At 37.9% G+C, this 17,390-nt stretch overlaps 1 protein-coding gene across 2 annotated transcripts in view; it reads left to right on the top strand.

Annotated features, from left to right (window-relative positions):
* The window catches only part of Elovl2 (ELOVL fatty acid elongase 2), a 48,692-nt gene that overhangs the window by 15,249 nt on the left and 16,053 nt on the right, over positions 1-17,390 (top strand). Inside the window, exon 1 of one of the 2 annotated variants that reach the window (XM_005327473.4) lies at positions 13,379-13,397. The exons of the other annotated variant lie outside the window; for it this stretch is intronic. The gene's annotated coding sequence lies outside the window, so the exon portion shown is untranslated. Of the gene's footprint in view, positions 1-13,378; positions 13,398-17,390 lie in introns of those variants that run through there. 2 annotated transcript variants of the gene reach the window in all.

The raw sequence follows: 17,390 nt of genomic DNA, 5'->3' as shown, positions 1-17,390 counted from the left end.
GAGGTTTTCTAGTATGGTAGGTAAATGTCTATCAGAATTGTGGAAATATTTCGATGGAAAGTTGAAATAGATGTTTATGACTGTCTGATATTATAAGAGCTGAAAAACTGCTCATTCACCTGAGGTTGAAAAAAATAACTGCTTTTTGAGCTCTTTTTCTATTCAAAATGATAACTGAACCATGCAGAGCTAGTTTTTATGCTTTTACCTTGTGATAGGCAGTGAATCCTTACAATAAAAATTGAAATTTTTCTTTACGTTTTAAAAATTATTTTTCATAAAACATAAGGATGAATTTAAGGAACAGAAGTACTCACACTAAAGATTTCCAATATATTTTACCTAAAGATATAAATCTTTTGTTGGTCAAAGGACACAAAATTTCAGTTTGACAGGAGAAATAAGTTTACAAGATCTATTTTACAACATGGTTATTAGCTAATAACAATATCCTTGAAAATTGCTAAGAGAATAAATTTTGAGTGTTCTCACAACAATAAATAAAAGAGATGTGAGAAATGCATGTAATTAGCCCAATTTAACTGTTCCATTTATATTTGAAATATACATATTTTAAAACATCATGCTGTACACTATTAGCATATATAATTTGTATTTATCAATTATAAATCAAAAAATGTAAATCTCTAAGGTTAGTTAATCTGCTGGGTATAATAATATTAGTAATCTACCTGGTTAAAGTTCATATGAAGAAATCAGGTTGCATTGTATAGACTGGTAAAAAAAAAAAATCTGTTACTACTTCTACTTTCTATGTGCTGGATACATAAAAAGTTAGAGACCCAAGTTCAAAGGCAGATTTTAACATCATTAATCCAGGGATCATGTTGGAATTACATGTGAATAACAACTCAAAAGTATACTTATTTTACTGATTCTAAGATGTAGTGAGACGCCTTGATGCATAATTGATATTCTATGAATCTTTGTCTTCATAAAATCTTTGTTTCTAGGTATATGTCTCAATAGCAGCTAATTCATTCATCATAAAAAGGATGAATATATATGCACACATATATGTGTGTATATATAAATAAAATTGAAGTCCAAGACCACAAAACTTGTTATTTTGACTTGCCAGACCCAAGTTAAGAATGTAGATCTCTTAATGCATATTCTGGTGCTTTCTGGCTTATGATGATTATTACTAACTTTGTAGTGAAACATTAATCTTTTAGCCCTTAATCCATTTTGGTTAATATAGGACTTCTAATTAACATATCAACCCTGAATTCCTTCTATATTCTGACATTTTGCTAAATGTATGCAAGCTGCTTTTATGGGTTTGACATAAATTTGCTTTATGCTAAAATATTTTAAGATGAAGTAACTATTTCTGGCATGGAATCAAATAGCTTTCTTTATTAATATATTTAAGTGACTCTTCAATTAGAGAATTCTATGGACTGAGGGATAGCAAACTAGAATGAGCCTAGATAATAAGTGAAAATCAGCCTGCATCTAAGAGACTGTGGTAAGGTTCTCTTTCTATCACTTCCCACTGCTACCATCGTAATAAGTTTCTGAGACTTAAATCTCCTTACTGATGAGACGGTGGACATTAAAAACAATTAATAAGCAGCTGTTTTCCCACCACTCCTAGTCTGTCAGTGAAACAAAGGAGGTTCTCTCCTGCAGCCCAGCCCAACCCAGCTTGCCCATCCTTGTAGCTGAGAGGAGCCTTTGGATGTCCTGCCAGGAGCTGCCTTATTGTCTCTTGATGGCCAGCCCTGAGTGACCTGCTAGGCTTGCTACTGGCTGTGTCCCAGTCATTTACCCTTTCAACCCTGGGCTGTTTTTTAAAGCCATGCAAATGAGTTAACCAGACTTTATCTTTTAAAAGCCAACAATAATTTAAAACAAAAAAATTGATAGTCTAGCAACTCCTTTGCCTTTTTTAATAAATCTAACCCCAATATACATTTATTTTTTACATAGTTGATCAGGAAACTGTAAGTCTTTACTTACAGGACGAATTTGGCCGCTATTGGAGAAACAACCAAAACCACGGACGAGGCTGAGACCGCTTGCAAAGTGGAAGCCATGCTGTCGTTAACTGTCATAACTCCTGTGTTGCTATGTCCATTTCACCATCCTGAAAACACCCGCTGGAAGAAAACTCCAGAATGTTCTCAGCTCGCCTGTGCACACCTGTGATCCCCTTACTACCCACTAGTGTTACTGCATTTATCCTTTCCCTTCTGTAGGTTGAAAGGAAAAACACTAAATCTTGCACAGCGGCATTAACTACAGTAGTTAACACTCTCTATAACAAGACATCTCTGAAAGCCATATCTGAAAAGAAAAACCAAATCATCTTTGGGAGCTAAAAGGCTAAAACTAGGCAATGACTTCTGCCAAGAAAATATTCTAAGAATTATGAAAGTAATTGTTAGAATATTTTTGTTTATTTTATAGAAACCAAGTACTTTCTAATGGACAAGGGAACAGAGTCATACCTATACAGTTTTTAAAGATAATTTGGGAGTATTCTCTTAAATTATTTTGATGTCCATGGTTGCGCTTTTCTGACTGCACTTTGATTTTTATTGTACATTCATAATTATTTCAAATAGGCAATTATTATTTTTAAAACTTTCCTTCCACCCTGCTAAAAATTACACCGATAAGCATTTAAAAGAAGACCTTGCTGGCATGCAGTTGAACTAAAAAATGGTCAAACGAATGAAATGCCTAAAGCAGCCCAACTCATCACACAAATCACTGAATTTTAACCTCAAAGGCTACAGATTTTGGTCTCACTGATTTCAGGTTTGTCTTGCCTGTTTTTTTTTCTAAATTACTCATCAGTCTTATGTACATCAGATACTGGCATCATACATGAAGCCAGAACTAGGTTAATTTGGTCATTATGAATTTTACATTATTTTCAGTAGTAGCTTCAAAAACTTATATAAGAATGGATGGCCATAGGGTTGGCAGCTGGGGGTGGAGGATGAGGACCAGGGGAGTGGGCATAAAGCTGCTTTTACTTCAGAGTTGATTAAGAAAATAGAACTTCTGCACTCTGAAGAAGGTGGGCTGGAAGTTACGGGAGGGTGCTGAAGCCTTACAAAGCCATTTTTCTGTGCTTCTGTTGTACATTGCCGCTGCTTCACCTAACAAGGCCACTGAAATCTTTTGGCAGGGGTGAGGGGCATGGAACAAACTTACTTCTTTTTTTCTGAATTTTTTAAAACAGGTACAGAAGGACTGTAAAACAGTTTCTCTCTTTTGGCAAGAAATCCGAACAGATTTGTCCTTGGAGTTTAGGTACAAACTCATGCTTTTCCTCCCGAACCAAACTTGCTCTTCAAAAACCCAATTTAAGCATATGTGGTGGTGCATGCCTGTGATCCCAATGACTTGGGAGGCTGAGGCAGGAAGAGGGAAAGTTTGAGGCCAGTCTCAGCAACCTAGTCAGACCCTGTCTCAAAAATGAAAAAGGCTAGGTATGTGCTTGGTGGTAGAGTGCCTCTGGGTTCAATCCTCAGTAATACAAAAAGAAAAAAGAAGAAAGCCCATTTAGGTCAAGGCTACTTTTTTCAAATAGGCAGTTATTATTTTTAAAACTTTCCTTTCACCCTGAAAAAGTTAACATAGATAAGCATTTAAAAGAAGACCTTGTTGGCATGCAGTTGAACTAAAAAATAGTCTAATGAAGAAAATGCCTAAAGTTACTTTTTTACTTGGGGAGGAGTACTAGGGATTGAATTTACGGGCTCTCTACTACTGAGTTACATCCCCAGCCCTATTTTGTATCTTATTTAGAGACAAGGCCTCACTGAGTTGTTTAGTGCCTTGCTTTTGCAAAGGCTGTCTTTGAACTCGAAATCTTCCTGCCTCAGCCCCCAGAGCCACTGGGATAATAGGTATGTGCTATCGTGCTTGGCTCAAGGTTACTTTTTAGAGTTTTTGTACTTCTTGTTGCAAAGAACCTTGTTGCAAAAGCCATGGTAATTTCATTTTTGGTGATTGTTGAAACTTTAGAGTAATTCTTCCTTTTTGGTGAGTCTCGTGCTCTGTCTAGCAGTTTTGAGACTGTGGAAGGGAGAAGAGGCAAGAATAGAAAGAATGGGAGAAAAAAAACCTCATTATCATCGTCTCTTTAAAACTTTAAAGTGGGAAAGGGCCTTGGGGGTCACTTTATTCAATAATTCTTTTTTTTATTCTCTAATTACAAAAAGTTATGGTCTTAGAGGCCTAATAATAGCAGGAATAAAATGTTTCTTTAGGGAGCATTTTGAACTACAAAATGCTTTCTATTCATTAGAAAAAGGGTAGTATTCTTAATAGCTGCCATTCTGACTGGAGTGAGATGAAATCTTAGAGTAGTTTTGATTTGCATTTCTCTAATTGCTAGAGATGATGAACTTTTTTTATATATTTGTTGATTGATTAGATACTTCTCAGAAGAAGATAAACATTCAGTTCCTTGGCCCATTTATTGATTGGGTTATTCGTTTTTTTGGTGTTAAGATTTTTTAGTTCTTTATATATTCTAGAGATTAGTGCTCTATCTGACCTGCATGTAGTAAGAATCTGACCTGCTCTATCTACCTGCATGTGGTAGTAGGCTCTCTATTTACTTCACTGATTGTTTCTTTTGCTGAGATGAAGCTTTTTAGCTTGAATCCATCCCATTTATTGATTCTTGACATTCTTGTGCTATAGGAGTCTTATTAAAGAAGTTGGGGCCTAATCCAACATGATGGAGATTTGGGCCTACTTTTTCTTATAATAGACGCAGTGTTTCTGGCTTAATTCCTAGATCCTCAATCCACTTTGAGTTGAGTTTTGTGCATGGTGAGAGGGGTCTAATTTCATTTTGTTGCATATGGATTTCCAATTTTCCCAGCACCATTTATTGAAGAGGCTATTTTTTCTCCAATGTACATTTTTGGCGCCTTTGTCAAATATAACTGTAATTATGTGGGTTAGTCTCTGTGACCTCTGTTCTGTACCATTGGTCTACAAGTCTATTTTGGTCCAATACCATGCTCGTACATTGCTGGTGGGACTGCAAATTGGTGTGATCAATATGGAAAGCAGTATAGAGAATCCTTGGAAAACTGGGAATGGAGCTACCATTTGACCCAGCTATCCCACTCTTTGGTCTATACCCGAAGGACTTAAAAACAGCATACTACAGGGACACAGCCACATCAGTGTTTTATAAGAGCACAATTCACAATAGCTAAACTGTGGAACCAACTTAGATGTCCTTCAGTAGATGAATGGACAAAGCAAATGTGGTATACATACATAATAGAATATTATTCAGCATTAAAAGTGAATAAAATCATGGCATTTGCAGGTAAATGGATGGAGCTGGAGAATATAATGCTAAGTGAAATTAGACAATTCTAAAAAACCGAATGCTGAATGACTTCTCTGATTTAAGGATGCTGATTCATAATATTCTGTGTGGTGGAGGATGGGAGGATTAAATTAACTCTAGATAGGGGAAAGGGGGAGGGAGGGAAATAGAGGGAGTATAGAGGTAGGAAAGATGGTGGAATGGGATGGTCATCATTACCCTAAGTACATGTATGAAGACACAAAGGATGTGACTCTACTTTGTGTACAACCAGAGATGTGAAAAATTATGCTGTATATGTGTAATATGAATTGTAATGCATTCTGTTGACATATATAACAAATTAATTTTTTTTTAAAAAAAGGTAGTCATTACCCTCTCATAAAAGTGCTCACTTAGCAGGAGTCAAAACAATAGCCAAGTAGATTGTTTTTTAAAATGGGGATCAGAGCCTTATATTTACATAATATTCTTTCTTTTTTTAATTAATTAATTTATTCTATCTGTTTTGCCATCCTTGGGATTGAATCCAGGGTACTTTACCACTGAACTGCATCTCCACTCTTTTAAATTTTATTTTGAGACAGGGTCTTGCTTAAGTTGCTGAGCTTTGCTTTGAATCTTTGATCTTCCTGCTTCAGCCTCCTAAATTGCTGAGATTATAAGCATGTGCCACTGCCTGGCTAATTTTCTTCAATTTGACACAATATCTTGGCAAAGGCATTGGCTTAGTTACACATGGTGTATAGCTTGTAATAGATAACTTTTGTCTTTACTCTTCAGCCTGTTTTGGGAGACCATGATGACTGATGGTTGAACACTGATGAGTGAACTTAGGTGAATTAAGTTGAGGTCCCAGAAGGTGTGTAAAATAACATGAACTTAAAATATCTAAAATTAGCTTGTCACACACTCTATCCATCATAAAGCCAAGGGGGATGTCCTTCCCATTTTTGTGCATACACAGCTTAGGCTGCAATTGCTGTTGATGATTTTTTGTTGTTGTTGTTGCTGTTCTCATAATGGCTGCTAATGGTGTTCAGTTTGACTTGATATTGTCCAGGTTAAAATGCTAAGGGAGAGGTATGAATTTTTTTCCTTTACCTCTTAGAAAAAACTTTACACAGTGAAGAGTGGTACAGCTATCACTTTCGTGATAATATGCTGCCAAACAAAGAAGTGTTGAATAAGGATTTCATAAATTTCCATATTGGTTGGTTTTATATCTTAAAGAAATGTGTAACCAGTCTGTCTATATGCCTCTCATTTTGTCTCTTGCTCAGAACAGCAGTAAAAGAATACACCTTTTAACTTACCATAAATACATTTAAGTACTATTTAGTTCTAGAATATATATACAAATAATATAGATGTGAGCATTGTTTTTTATTAACTTTGTTTAATTTATATATGACAGAATTCATTATAATTCATATTACACATATAGAACATAATTTTTCATATCTCTGGTTGTATACAAAGTATATTCACACCAATTCGTGTCTTCACACATGTACTTTGGGTAATGATGACCATCACATTCTACCATCATTTCTAACCCCATGCCCCCTCCCTTCCCCTCCCACCCCTCTGCCCTATCTAGAGTTTGTCTATTCCTCCCATGCTAGATATGAGCATTATTTAAAAATAAGGAATAATGACTTATATTTTTTTTCCAAGAAATCATTTAAAAGGTTTGCTTTGTTTTCATATCCAAAAGGGTACCACTTGTACATGCAGAGTAGCCAACCTGCTTCCCCTCTGGTCAGTACTTGATAACCAGAGCACATTCGAACAGAATCTCCTTTCATTGCTACTGTTAATTGTGAAAGAGCTTTATTCTTTCCCCATGTCCCCAAATTCAGAAACTGGTACAATTCCAAGTTGTCCTGAGTACAGATATCTGTTTTTGGATTAAATCTCCAAGGAGTTTTATATTCACTCACCACTTCCTGTGGAAGTTTAAATTGTAATACTTATAAATATCTTGAATTGCAAACTTAGCATTCTTGGCTTTTTTGCTCTTTGCATATTGAATCACAGAATAACTTTTTAAAATTTTTTTAATCATGAAATTGAAACTTTGTTTTTCTGTTTAGCAGATTTTATTTTATTCAGTTAAAATTAAGGCAAGTTATTTAATATCTTTCAACCCATAAAGTTCAAAGTTTTCAATGCTGTAATTATTTCTGTGAAATTGACAACAGTTGCATTAAAATAGGTTGGAAATCATTATATTAATCAGCATTATTATCATAGTTTTATATAATCTCAGATTATAAAATTTTATATACTGAAAGTTTTTTATATGTATTCCACATCTAAGACAATGGAACAAAATGTTATGAGATAAATGTGTTTGGATTTTATTCCCATACTCTGGGAAAGAAAGCCATAACTTTCAAAAGGACTGGAAAGAAATTAATTCATTGTATTCATTTTTAATGATATGCATTTAGTAAAATATCATTTTCCTTAAACTTGGTGAATATACCTGTATAACCAATGAATTAATTCACAAACAAAAGCCTTGTGTGAGTATATTTTAAAGGTGTTCAAAATCTGTTCTTATGATTTAGGTATGTTTATATCATTGACCAAGCACTGTTCTGTGTCCATTGATGCCTTGTATCTATAGCTTATGTTTCACCAATTCTCCTCTCACTCCTCATGAATTTCCTGCAGTGTTCTCCACCCTCCATCCACTTCTTTTCAGGAGTGCTTCCTGGTTGCTCCTGATGATTCTAGTCTGTTATTTCATGACACCTGTGGGGCAGTCGGCTTCTCTCACTCCGATCTCCTTTGCTGGACAAGGCATCATCCCTTGAGCACTCACCCCTGCATCTGTGGAGAGCTGACTACCTGTTGGGCACTGCTCCATGCAGTGCTATTGTCTCACTGAGTGTCTCCATCTCTGCTGGGCACTGATTTCTCTCTAGCTGAACAGGAGCTGTGACACAGTGGAGCTCTGCACATACCAGACTTTATTCTGTGGAGAAGTTGAGGAGAATGCCTGTCTCCTCTTTTCTGTTCTGTTAGATTGCAAAGCCTCTGTTTTGCAATCCAATATTTTTGTAAGTTACGTGTGCCCTATTTTTCATCACTGTTTTGTCTCTGCCTGGGATCTGTGAAGAATCCAGGATATTACCTCGACTGCATTTCACATGACTTTACTCCTCTCATGTCCCAGGCTTGGTTACTGAGGCAGTCCTGTCAGTATCTGGCTGCTGCACCAGCGAGCCTCCCTAGGACCAGCTCCTTTCAAGACATTGTTCAGGTTCTTGTGCAAAGTGGACGCTCGTGCCAGTTTGTAGAGTTATTCTGCAGGCAAGAGGCAAACCATCTGCAGCACTTGGCCACATGTGGCAAGACCAGAGGCCAAAGGGCATATGTGCCTTCTGGTAATTCAGAAGTCTGCTGTTTAAAACATGGAAATTAGTGATTTTTCAAACATTGGTGTTTGTTTCTTTAAAATCTAGAATAAAAACATTTGGGGGTATGGAGATATGGTAGAGGGCTTGCCTAGCATGTATGAGGCCCTGGATCCATTTCCCAGTCAATGAAAAAAAATTTTTTTTGATTAGGGTTTTACTAGTTGGTGATTTCCACTGAGTCATGGTCCCTTAGTATTTTTTGTATCACTGCTGTCTTACTCTCTCTCCAATTTAAAAATACAGTGATACTTTGCCAAAGCTTTTCCAGTGACTCTCTTCTTTTTGTTCCCCACTACTCTTTACTTGTCAAATATATGTTCATACATATATATATATATATATATATATATATATATATATATATATATATTCATACATATTCAATCCTGATAATCCTCTAAGCCTGTTAAAGAAGAGCATTGTCAAAATAAAAGGAGTCAAAGGCGGACCCTTAATGTTTTCTATCCCATTCCTGATGTGATTCTGGCAAACTCATTCTTTCATTAACAGAGGCATTTCACAAATGTTTCTTTAAAATTATTATGTATAATAGTAAGAAGCATTTTTACAAAATCACAAAAGCATGGGATATAATTTGCTCCAATTTAGTCCCTAGAACTTCCTCCCCTCTGCCCCCAATCCCCTGCTTCTACTGATCTTTCCTCAATTTTAGTTTAGGTGGGGTTTTTTTTGGTTTTTGGTTTTTTTGTGGATATACTTGATGTTGGGATTCACGGTGCTTTGTTCACATATCTACATACAAACGTTTGGTCAGATTCATTCTACTGTCTTTACTTTTCCTGTCTCTCCTTCCTCTCCTGAATTCCCTTCATCTACTCTAGTGCTCTTTCCTCTATTTTGATGAAATTCCCTCTCCCTTTCTCTCTCTCTCTTTTTTCCAACCTTATTTTAGATTAGTTTCTGTGTATCAGAGAAAACATTCAACCTTTGGTTTTCTGGGACTTGCTTATTTTACTTAGCATGTTAGTCTCCAGTTTCATCTATTTACCAGCAAATGCCATCATTTCATTCTTTTTCTGGTGAGTAGTACTCCATTCTGTATAGTACCACATTTTCTGAACACCTAGTATGTGCCAGGCAAAGAGGGTCTTGACTGGTTTATGAGGTGGTGAGTGGCTTGGGAAAACCAAAATACAGCTGGGAGGCATCCAGGCAGAAACAAGAACATATATGCCATGGCACACAGAGGATGCATAGTGCATTGGATGGATGTGTCTGGAGCAGAGCACACGGAAAGAGGTCAGAAAAAAGGGGGTGAAGGTTATTGAATTCTGCAGCAGTCTGCCAACGGAGTTAATACAGTGACTTGATTTTCTAAAAGCTTTCATATTTTATGCTAAATTAGAAAAGTAGTTCCTTTTGTAATGTTCAGATGAGTACCAAGGAATCGCGGTTAAGATGCCTAGTGTGTGTGTTTGAATTACCTTAGAGCGGTCCACTGAGCAGATGTACTTTCCTTCCACTGAGTTCTGTAATTTTTGTGTTATATTAAAATACTGGTAATAGTATCACTAATACTTGTAATAATAGAAATAATGAGGCTGTTACTGAAGTAGGTTGCTTTGGGACGCCTTGTAAAATTTTAACCTGTTTTATTGTTAACAAAATGGTAATCTGACACATACTCAGGACAGACTGCTGTTTCCCTTGAGGGAAGCCCTGACAGGTTGCTTTTATTAAAGGCCGGTCCTTCTCTTGCTATGGGAATGGAGCCGTGGCTCACTCGGATTCTTGTTCTCTTGTGGTGTTAGTGGGTAAAGCAGAGCGGAGACAGTTGTTAGAGGGCCCTCTTGATCTGTTCTCTGAGCATCCTGGTATAGAAACGTTGTGGGTGGACAGCTACTGGCTTTACTGATCTTTTGAAGGTAGTTGGATTTTAGTAGCTTAGAGGATGTGATCTGAGATTCAAGATTTAACCAAATGTGTGCTGATTACTATAGAGAATTGGACTGATCACTAATCTGTTTGTATCAATACAAAATAATAAAATATTTGATGGAAATTTAAGTTGCTTGTCAGGTACTTAGTAAAAAATTTCTAAGTAGGGTTATACTTTGTAGACATTTTATATGATGATATCTATTTTATCAAACCAACCCATTAAAAATTGATTTTCTTTTCCAACTCGAGGAGAGCATTGTACAACTTTCCTGTAATTCCATTAATTTTCTAGATTTTAGTTGTAATAGTTCAATTATGTAACTGATGTATTGATAGTGAGTTACTAGAGGTGATCATCTGGAACAGTTTGTGTATTGTGAAAAAGAAATTCTTTTTACTTGGACACACATGCTAGGTAAATAGGTATACTATTTATTTATCTAAGCCAAATCTCCTGAAGTCAAATTTGTGCTTTGTTATCCAGCTTCACCATGGTTTCGTTTTTCTTGGAGAAAGGCGGTCCTTGAAGTTATAGAAAGGCATTCCAGAAGGCTATTTTTCCTTTTACCTAGACTACTCAATTTCATTTTATTATTTTAATAAAGAAGTCAAAATTTTGAAATAAATATGTTAAATTGGGAGAGGAGACAAATATACGTCTTGGAATTTGAATTGATCTTGTCAAGAGGCAAAAATAAGGTGGAAATGAAGATAAATTCAATAGCAATAAAAATTTAAATTGCCATATAGTTTTAAAAGTTTATTTGGAGGAGTGTGGTAAGGCTTGATTTGTATAGCTCACATGAGAAAACCTTGTGGTGCTTATCAGCAGACTGACACAGCATCTGAATCCAGTCCTATGATGCTTTAATAGAAATATTATGACCTCATCAGGAGAGACACAGGTCTTATCTCCCTTCCATGCCACCAAAAGGAAAAGAAAAGGTATATGTATTGTATGTGAAAAACTGTGTGTACACATATGTACATATATATATATATTTATTCATAAAGAAATTGTTTTCTTTGCTCTTTGGAGGAAAGAAACGTCAAAAGAGAAATTAAGAAAACATGGGTCCTGTTGGCTCTGAGGGTAAACCTAGCATTGTGAGTGCTTAGAGTCATTAAAAATACACTAGAAACCAAATCGACATATATGAGAATGCTAATAAGGTACTCAAAGTAATATGAAAAAAGGAGCAGATGAGTATTGTGAATGTTTAGAAGAAGAAAGTTTCATCAATTCATTCAATAAATATTAAATACCCTTTGTGGTCAGTCATTGTTCTCGGGGATTTTGGTGGAGGACCCAGACAGTAAACAACACAGCCAGTGATAAGTTTGGTAATGACAAGGGCTAGGAAGAAAAAGTAGAGCAGGTCAAGAGATGGCCAGTGATTCTACAGCACAGGTCCGGACCCCACAAGCAGGTGCCATCCTCCTCCTTGGAATTGGACCCATGAGAGATGACCAGGGAGATGTGTAAGGAGCTGTCATTTGACTAGACCCTAAGTGAGATGAAGAGCCACGTGGGAGGGCAGAACATAATAAACAAAACTGCAGTCATCATTTCTGGCCTTTGTAAAGTCTGTTTATCCCCTAATTGAAATTGTCCTGCCGACTCAGTTACCCAGGAATATTGCCAGACACTGCAGCCCAAGGAAGGAAGGTGAGCCCTGCTGGCTGTCCCATCTCCTGACATGCTGTCATTTAGCCCTGCTTAGAGACTTCCTCTGACACCCAGGCTCTAGAACCTCTCCATCTAAAGGCATGAGAACCCTGAAGGAGGGTGCTGCACTTTAGTTCAAGCCTGATGTGGCCACAGTGCTCTTGAGCCTGCAGCTCAACATCTGTAAGTCAGGAAAGATTCCCAGCTTTTAAGGCTGTTGTGAAACCATGGATGGTGTACCTCAAATGCCCAGCACATAATAAGTGTTTGATAAAATAGTAGCCAGTATTACTCACCATATGGGTCACTCATTTCTAATTTAAGATGTGATAACCAAATGTAAGTGTTCCTCTGATTTTTTCAGGACTTAATTTAGACCAAGATTTCAGTTTTGGAAATCATTCTGTAAGACACACGACAATTTAGAGTAGTTGTACCTCCACCCTTTGCCTACCCTCAACCTAACTTCATTCATTGCTCTCTCCAGAGAACACTAGTGGGAAGGTGGGGATATGAAGTGAGTAGGTCCCCGAAAGGCAGTTCAGAGTGTCAGTGTAACGTGTGCATAATACACACTGTCAGGTCATCTGCATGGCAGCCAAAGAATTGGATGTGTTTGTGTCTGTTCACTTATCAGTCGTCTGAGCCTTTTAGTTTCAGTCACAAATGTGAACACATATAGTTTCTTCAGATACTTGAGGGACTGGCTGGGAACAATCGAGTCTGCCAAAAGAGGTCTCAACTTTTGACAACCATCCTGAGCCCTTTTACAATATAAAAGCCTCATTATGTTTGGCTCATAGTGTGACTGTACTCTGAACTGCCTCCCGTGTCCCTGAGAGGAGCCACATCTCCTCCTCTGTCTGTATAACTCAGCCTTGACCCTAAGCCATGACCTGGGAAACTATTAGGGAGTGACAGATTAATCCCAATATGCTCCATTCCTCAGCTGGCTGTCCCAACTCCTAATGTGCTGTCATCGAGCACTTCAGACTTAGTTCACTGTGAAACACAAGGAAGAAAGGATTTGGACCCATGTCTCCTTTTACATGTAAGAGTCTGTTTTGTGATCTTGATGATTTTGCTAATTTTAAAAAGCACTGAGTTTGTGCTGAGGAAATGCTATTCTGGTTGTCTTCAAAATGTATAAAACTATCAACAAAACCGAACAAACACTGAGCTCTTGAATCACTGTCTTTTTATATACAACACAATGTCATGGTAGACAGATGCTAAGCTTAAGACAAAGAATGGAGAGAGAAGAAAGGAAGGAAAGGAGATGGAAGAGGGGAAGGTAACAAAGGAAGTGAAGGAAGAGAGGAAGGAAAGACAGCTCAATCTGGGGTCCTTTAGAGATCAGAAGCGGCACAGCAGGATTTTGTAGTGGGGTTCGTTTTAGCCTTTCCTCCTGCCTTGGCTTTCACGAAATGGCCCTTGATCCTGGTGGTTAAATTCTGACTGCAGGGCAGCCTTTTCTCAAGAAAAGGTGGGCTGTTGTGGTGTTCTGGGTGACCCCAAGCTCCACGCCTTCAGTTCACAGACATGAAGTGGCCTTGCATTGAAGACTTGGGGTAATGTTGACCCAGTTATACAGTTAGGGTGGGAGTTTCATTGAGCATCATGGTGGCAACAAGTAAAATGTGACCTTCCTCGCTTTCCCGTCTACCACATATCCACAGAAGGTGATGGCTGACACAGGAGTGTGTGTGTGTGTGGGGGGGGGGTGAGTTACCCATTTAGTTGCCAGGAAGATTGTCCCACCTCCAGGCAGTCTTCTGCTAGCAGAAGGAACAGGCATAGGATATCAGCCAGGTGTTAAGCAGTGCTGCTTCCTGGGGTAGGGATGAGGTGGTATAAGAGGTGGTAGTGGTGGTGCTGGCAGTGACAGAGGCAGTCGTGAGTTAGGGTAGCACCTGTGTTAGGGTGCTCTGCGTTATGGCTCTTCAGTGAGATCCATTTCTATTGCTTTTGATTTTCTCTAAATTCTACTTTCCATGTGGAATCACTTATCTTTAGTGAAGACATCTTTAACATGCTATATAGTGCAGTTCTGCTGGCTACCAATTCTCACTTAAGCATATGTGCAGATGTCCTTACTTAACTCTTATTTTTGAAGGATATTCTGGTTTCTTCCTTTGCAGTCCTTAAGCAGCCACTGATCTGCTTTTTGTCACTATAAATTATATTTTCTAGAATTTTATAAAAATGGAAATATGTAGTATATATTCTTTAATCTAGCTTGCTTCGTGCAGCATAATAATTTTATGCTCTACCTGTCTCATTATATGACAGTTCCCAACTTACCACCTGTTGGTGGACATTCCGGGTTTCTATTTTTAGCTATTACAGAGCTGCTATATTTTAATACCAGTCTATGCATGGAAATATTCTCTTTTTTCTCTTGGGTGGATACCCAGAAGTGGGGTGCTAGATCATACAGTGGGTGTATGTTTGTTTTTACTGCCAAACTGTTTTGAAAGTGATTGTTCTATTTTACATTCCCACCCACTGTAAGAAGTCATCAGGGACACATCCTCCTTGCTTCCATCCTTTCTGTTCCTTAGCTATCTATTGCACACAACCACAAACATGGAACATGGACTTTTTTGTTGGGGCAAGGAGTTTTAGAAGTGTGTTCGGGTTAGTTGGTAGAGTGTCCTGAGGCCTTGGGATCTTGAGACAGTCTGGAGAGGAGACATTGTGCCCATGGGTAAATGTGTTTCCTTGGCCGAAATAACTTTTTCCTGTGTGACGGGGTATAGCCAAAGGATGACTAGAGAAGAGTCCTCAAAAGTGTGGAGCTCGGGACAGCACTTGTCTTGCTCAGTTCTGAAGGCAGGACGGTTCCCCTACCTTCTAATCTATCTTGTTTCTAACTATCTTTAAAAACCCATCTCACTCTTCACTCCTATATCTTTCACCCTGGCAGTTGGAGGCTCTCCCTCAATTTCTTGCTATTCACCTTTCTATGTGCCTCACCTTCCCAATTATCTGTATGCTTTTGCACCAACCACTTCTATGTCTTCAACTATCTAACAGACATATAAATTCATTAAAAATGTTGAATGAAGCAGAGTATGAAGTTGTTTTTTCTCTTCCTGGATTATCATGCTAATCTTGAGTTGCCCGGCATGCTTTTCCATTTGCACAGGTAGAACTTGCACATGTACGTTGTTATTTTCCTGTCCAAGGTCTACTGCATCATTCTTGGCTGTGTTTGTCTTCAGTTAACTAACACCACAAAATTCTGTGTACTTTGCTTATATTTTACTCACCCAGTGTAACCTCCTTACTCGCTATGTGAAATGACCCAGAAAGGCAGAGGCGATTTTTACTAGACTTCTGATTTTCCTGCATTGGCTGTATTTGTCTTCCAGGTTACTAGAAAACCTGGCCATGAACATTTACCAAGTGAGCGGTGCCCAGTGTGCTTGTCCACACACCTGTCTCTCCCTGGTGTGCTCTTTCTTTCCTCCATCTAGACGATGGAAGAATATTTCAAAATTCAGCAACAGCTTTATCTCTTCCCGGAAGCTTTCTCTTTGGGGGAGATCTAAATTAATGTACTTTTCTGTCTTCTTATAGTACATCTCTGTAAATCTCTCATAATATTTAAGTACTGGCACTGAGATTTTCAATTTACTTGCTGGTTAGTCTTTCTAGACTGAAAACTGGAAAGACAGGAACTGTGTCTCATTTGACTTTGTGCTTTAGCATCTAACATAGTACTGGCTTGTGGCAATGCCCAAATAACTGGTTAATAAATGAATACATAAGTGAATGAAAGAATGCCCTTTATATTCATCTTTTTGCATTTTCTGCTTTTCTTCATATCTTTCTTCTTTTGTTTCTACTCTTTCATTTTGAATAAGTTTCTGCAAGTTTATAGAGTGAGTTTTGTGGCCTTTTAATTAGTTTTACTAGCTCTACAAATTTTGGAAAATGGATTTTGAACCTTAGCAAACAAACTAAAATGTTAAATATTTGTTCACAGACATGGCAATGGAAGATTTCATTGGTATCTGCTGCATGGGCAGGTACATCCTTTAGGTTCTTAACCTTCTCTGTTGAGAATCATGGGCCTCTGGACAGATCTGCCCTTTCCAGCAACACAGATCCTGTGCTGTCACACTGATAAGTTAGGTAACTGACCTTTCTCAAGTCAGGAGGGCTCCCTACATGGAAGCCAAAGTTTAAAGTACTGTCGAGAAACTTCCAGGCTTGATTTAGCCAAAATAATTTTTATAAAGATGTTATGAAATAAGGAAAACAAAGTCATTAATGCCTTGGTCAGCAGTAGTAGGTGCTAGTAAATGTAGTCCCATCCTCCCTCCCAGGCTTCCTGAAGTTCCCAGAGATCTAAATTCCCTTGAAATTTCTCTCAGATCAAAGACACGAATCCAGAACAGGTCCAAGTGGCTAATGCCAGTTGTACTTGGGCAGATCCTTTTTTCAGGTGCCACCAGTAGATTTCGTCCTCCTCTCTGGCACTTATGCTTTCTTTTGGTGTCTTGACTGCACTCCAGCTATTGAATCTAGAGCTTGCTCTGTGTGAACTTCCTGAGGCTGCCCCATTTAACTCACAGCCAGCCAGGGACCAGTCTGCTGGCCCCGAGTCCTCGTTAGCCATCCTCTTCTGGAAACACTGGCTTGTGCTCTTTTCTCCCCTTTGCTTGAGGGGGAGTGTTAGACCTACAGTGTGTAGAGGGTCAGGGACAGTGTAACAGCAGAAGTGCATGGATCAGAGGTAGATCAAATTGACAGTGGCCAACTTAAGATGCTTAGCAATATTCATCCCCAGCCAAGAACAGTTAAGACCACAGTAATTAATCTGGTGCACCCAAGTGACATTCTTTACCATAACATTAAGTAGATGTTAAAAAAAAACAAACCAAAAACTTTGAAACAAGGTTAAAAAAGATTAGCTGTAGTACACAATTTCCTTACTTCAGAAAGTCCTCTTTAAAACTTAGATTTGGCCTCATGAAATATAATGCAGTTTAATTTCCATTTAAAAATTGCATTTATATTCTTCATAAGACTT

Source organism: Ictidomys tridecemlineatus, chromosome 8, assembly GCF_052094955.1.
Source record: "Ictidomys tridecemlineatus isolate mIctTri1 chromosome 8, mIctTri1.hap1, whole genome shotgun sequence".
NCBI lineage: Eukaryota > Metazoa > Chordata > Mammalia > Rodentia > Sciuridae > Ictidomys > Ictidomys tridecemlineatus.
This window is presented reverse-complemented; position numbering and strand designations above follow the sequence as displayed.